Below are 5,576 nucleotides of genomic sequence, written 5' to 3'. Positions count from 1 at the left end.
TAAAATTAAATAAATACCGACAAAAGTTTCCAATGATGAACTCCACATGGGTCCCCTCTAAACACTTCATCTCCACTTTCTCCAGCTCAATATCTCATTATCTCTATCCGTCAAACTCATAAATTCCACACTTCTTTGTCTCTTCCTCTCTTTGTGTTTGAAAAACAAATTGAAGTTTTAATTCATACTGTACATACCATTTCTTTACCATCAACTATATAGCTGTGGTGACCATCTTGGTGGTGCCAACAATTCTGGTTGTGATGATGGTGGTGAGAGTCAGAGTGGATCTTCCTCAGCCACAGGTGTGGTCGTGCTTAGCACTTTGGTTGCTGTCTCTGGTTCCTATGTTTTTGGCACAGCTGTAAGTGAAATTTTACTTTAGCATAGAATGGTCCACACTCTCTTTAGTCCACATGGTCCTTGATCCAGGGATATTGTCTGCAAAGATTTTGATGTGTTTATGATGAGTGCCAAAATTTTCAAATCTGTAGAGAACTCAAATTCTATGAAAAATTATTAATTTCTGAATCATCACTACAGTTTGAAGAGCCACAATGTTTTCTATGCTACTAGGCCATGATAGAAAATATATTAGTTGAATGCCAAATGCATCTAAATGATTGAGGTATAGATTTGTCAATGGATTGCAGGGAGTGTTTTTGTAACATTGGAGAGAATAACTGAATAAGACAATAAATGGGATGGGTATCTCTATGTGGGATGCCTAGACATTTGATATGCTGACTACTGAACTGAAAATGGTGTATAATTGATTTTGTAGGTGGGATATTCATCACCTGCTCAGTCTGGAATCATGGATGACCTGGGTCTTACTGTGGCAGAGGTGGGTGTAAAACTATAAAGTGCATTTTTACTTTTGGCAAATGATATTATCACATTGGAACACTTTTAAGCATTTGAACTATCTTGCTCTGGAAACATCTTCTGCTATGAATATAACATTTGTATTATTATAACCATTTTTCCATTTCAATATTAATTTCATTGAAATTTTGTGTAAATTTCAGTATTTATGCTTCTATTGTCTGGGATTATGGTGATTTGTGACAACAAATCTTCATGTGAAGATACCAATATTTGAGCTCTACTACAGGGAAAAAGAAGAAAGGTTGTGTTTGGAAAATTATGTCCGCATGGCAAGATCATAGACACAGTTCATCACCTAGCTTGTGTTTTTCTGATCGGAGAATTTGAATAAAGTTCAACTATGACTTAGAGAAATATTAAATACAATTAAAAGGCATACAACATTTAGGATTAATGACATTTCAAAGTTTGAATGCTGAGAATAATTTTAGTTGGTAGTAAGGACTATATGACTTGGAGATACTGGTCTGATCTTCATATAGAAGTCACTGTTTCAGCTTTCAAAATGAAGTGAAATGTTGTATCGTATTGCTTTATGCGAAATTCATTTTTGTTGCATTGCTTCCTAAACTATCTTTTGCTTGCCTTATACATTTTTGTATATGATTTTCTCAACATCTTTTGGTTATACTGCGGTACTCACTTTTTGGTTCAATATTGACAATTGGAGCAATGATAGGTGCAATAGTGAGTGGCCAAATAGCAGATTACATAGGTAGAAGAGGTGCAAGTACTTCAGCATGGAATCATTGCTGGTGGTATTATTAACGTTCAAACTCCACAGCTCACTAGTTTTTCAATTTGTTGGTTGTTTTGCAAGGAAGACAATGGGCTTTTCAGAGATATTCTGCCTGGCAGGGTGGCTAGCCAAAGCATTCTCAAAGGTTTTGAATCCCATCTCTCTGTTATATGCAGTTCCAAACATCAATGTTAATGTCACATGCATGACAACCCCTACATTTTATCTGAAAAGATGTTTACATAAGGATAATGGAAATCATTGAGGCAGCATCGTAATTTTGTAGTTGCTCTTACATAAAACTAAAGTTTAGATGATCATACATGATCAGAAACAACTATATCACAAAATTATTTCAGGAATTAATTGGTAGTAAGTAGATGTGTTATCTTAGCTACTTCATAATGTCAAATGTTTGGTGCTTGTTGAAAGGGTGCTTGGTGGCTTGACCTTGGGAGACTGTTGGTAGGTTGTGGGATGGGACTCCTTTCCTATGTGGTAACTTGTTAGATTGCAATTTCAATGATTTATCTTTCATGTAAACAGTAAAATTAATTGTGTTCCCGATAGCAATCAGGTACCTATATATTTAGCAGAAATAACACCTAAGAATCATCAGGTAGGGTTTACAATTGTTCATCAGGTAAGGCAAAAGTCTCATGAATATGGAAACTGTGTAAGTCATTGCCCTGACAGCCTTGTTTACCTACTAATTGCCACTCATATAGTTAATGATTTGTTGTGGCGTATTGTTTACATATCTAATTGGAGTTTTTGTGAACTAGCGAACTTTGGCTCGAATTGGTAAGCTTCCCTGCTATTGTCCTGTACTCTTGTCATTTGAAGGTAGTTTCTTAGTAAGACTTTTTTTTTTTCTTTAATTCAGGAACATTACCATGTCTAGTACAACTTCTTGGTCTATTCTTCATTCTAGAATCTCCAAGATGGCTGGTGAGTTATTCAAAATTTTATTAGAAGATTTTTTTGGAAGGTTTCGGGGAGATAACACATTGGGGAGACTCCAACTGAGGAGTTAAATAACATATCGCAACATCACTTAACCCAAAAGCTTGAGGCAATGGGTTCGGCTTAATTATGTTATATTTAATCACTCACTTTTGTCATTATTATCCAATGTGGGACTTCACTACTTATAACTAAACAACTTACAACTAGCCACACCACTCACACGTAAATATTCTAACAAAAGCTGCTCTTTGGATAATGCATTTGAAAACTAGAAAAAAAAAAAAAACAAAGAGTTAAAGTTTCGCTAATCATTTCTTTTTCCATTATTCTTCTTTTTAGCCAAGTACATGTGATTTGACAAAGATATCTAAATGCAACAATGTGGAAAAGAAAATTCAAGCATTGACTAACATGCTCATATGATTATTTTTTAGGCAAAAATCGGTCAAAAGAAAGAGTGTGAAGCTTCTCTACAGCACCTTAGGGGGCAGAATGCTGATATCACTCCAAAAGCTACTGAGATTAGAGTGACTTTTGGACTTTAGATGTCAATGAGAAAATAACTCTTTGTTTCCTCTTTAACTAGAAAAATTACATACTTCGACACAGTCTTAAATATTTTCCAACAATTTTGCTTAGAAACAAGTATTGACATGGTTTTTAAACCATTTTACAAGAGTACACAGAAACCCTACAACTACTTTCTGAAGCTAGTATTTTTTACTTATTTCAATGGAAATCTGCTTACTCACTTATTTTAAGCATTTGTATCATAATCTTTGTAGCACGTTTTTTAAATTTTTTAGATAGGTTAAATCTTTTTGGCTAACATAAAAGCGGGTTAGGTTGGAGTTGGCTTGATGGTACTACAACAATTTGGAGTCGTCAATGGAATTGCATTTTATGCAAGTGCTATATTCATATCAGTTGGTAGAAAAAGGATTGTCTTTTTTCTTTTTCTTTTTTTTTCCCCCTTATTTAATGCTACTTATAGTTAACAAGAAATTGAAGTTAATAGAGGAATACTTTGTCAATGACAGGCTTTTCGGGTAGTATTGGGACCATAGCAATGGTCATTGTTCAGGTTCTTGACTCTCTTTGTGGAATTCCAACATTTGCTTCTGCTTAATGCTTTTTAAGTGATTAACTGATTTTGTGCTGATCCCAATGACAGCATTAGGGGTAATTTTGATGGATAAATCTAGAAGGCGGCCACTTCTATTGGTAAGAAGGTTAAGAAATCTGTACTGTGTAATGGAGTTGAATGAAAATAATTTTGAATCCCACTATATTCACAGGTTCCTGCAGCAAGAACTTGCTTAGGTTGCTTGCTTGTGGGATTGTCATTCTTCTTGTAGGTATTTTCTACAAAAAAATCTATTTTTCTTGAATACTAGTTTCATTGGTTTTGTTGAATAGTTCTTAATAGAATAAAGATTCAATTATGCAGGATCTTCAAACATGGATCAAGACAACACCAATTTTAGCACTTGTTGGTGTACTAGTAGTGCAATTATCCCAAGGATAGTTTTGTTTTTCTTATAAAACATCCAAAGAAAGAACAGCCTGTGACAAATGTTATTTTGCTTTTATCTCCAACTTTCGTCATTTTATCCATGGTCTTTGAGTACTCTTGAGTGTGGAAATCCTATTAAGTTTAAACGCTCATAAAATGAATGTTGTTTAATACCATTACCATTGGTTGTATTTAACCAATTAGTAGCAATCTGGAAATAGTTTTTGCTGCTTTGAAAGCATGAGTATTTCAGAAGGTCTTGCATAAAGTTGTGGATTTTTATGATCTGATTTTGGTCATCTATTACAGCTCTCAATCTATATTCATGGTGCAATTGGTTTGAGGGTCATAATTCCAACATTGTAGACCAGTTGATGTTAACTGTTGGTTTGAGCCTGATTCTTAGTGGTTTAAAGATTGGTTAAGTTGAATTTGTCTGTTTGGTTCTGCAATCAAGTGTACACAAGATCTTTCTCATTAGGCATGGGAGGAATTCTTTGGGTTATAATGTCAAAGGTAGATTTACCTTATCATACTTGAAAAACCGTCTTTTATTATCAAAATAATTGCCATGAAGGCCTATTGTTGGCTGAAATAGAGTTGAATCTGTCTCAGATATTTCCCATAAACATGAAGGGCTCAGCTGGAAGCCTTGTTACATCGGTTAGCTGGTTAGGTTCTTGGATTGTATCATATGCTTTTAACTTTCTAATGGATTGGAGCTCAGCAGGTGATGCCAAGCTAGTCTTATCTCTCAATATTGATGTTATATTGGATGCAAACTGCAATATGATCACTTTAGTTTTTAATTTATGTTTACCTTTTTTCAGGAACATTCTTCACATTCTCAAGCATATGTGGCTTGACTGTTTTGTTCGTAGCAAAGTTTGTACCAGAGACTAAGGGGCGAACACTTGAAGAAATTCAAGCATCATTGAATCCATTTTCAGCAAAAAAATGAATTTCGCATGCTTGTACGACAGCACCAATCCGTGTTCGAATAAGCAAAATAATTTCTAAAACATCAGCTCCATTAAATTGTGGTATTGAGTACTAGACTAATTGGTGAATGGTTGTCACAATAAGCAAGGTTTTTTTTTCAAAAGTCAAGATATGTTTGGAGCTATAATCCAAGAATTATTTTCTAAAACTATTATGGAATTGATAACCATAGCTTGAAACTCTGCATTGCACTTGGAGAGAAACTATCTATTCACCACCTAATTTAGGGAATGTGAAAGGTAAATCTTGAATTTTTAAATGTTTAGAGACCATTTGACTTGTGGAATCTTCCATTCCATAAATCATATCCATGGAAATATAGAGTTATCAAGTTTGGTTTATTAGATGCATTCCTATCAAATTCGTGAGAATATAACAATTATGTTTCTAGTTAAATTATAATTTTGTGTCAAAAGTCTTATAGTTCAATTGACGACAACTACTGTTTCCAACAAAAAT

At 34.2% G+C, this 5,576-nt stretch overlaps 1 pseudogene; it reads left to right on the top strand.

Moving 5' to 3' along the window:
- The first annotated feature begins 203 nt into the window (after window positions 1-203).
- LOC115979088 lies at window positions 204-5,125 on the top strand (annotated as a pseudogene).
- Window positions 5,126-5,576: the final 451 nt, after the last annotated feature.

This window comes from Quercus lobata, chromosome 3 (assembly GCF_001633185.2).
Source record: "Quercus lobata isolate SW786 chromosome 3, ValleyOak3.0 Primary Assembly, whole genome shotgun sequence".
In the NCBI taxonomy this organism is placed as follows: Eukaryota; Viridiplantae; Streptophyta; class Magnoliopsida; order Fagales; family Fagaceae; genus Quercus; species Quercus lobata.
This window is presented reverse-complemented; position numbering and strand designations above follow the sequence as displayed.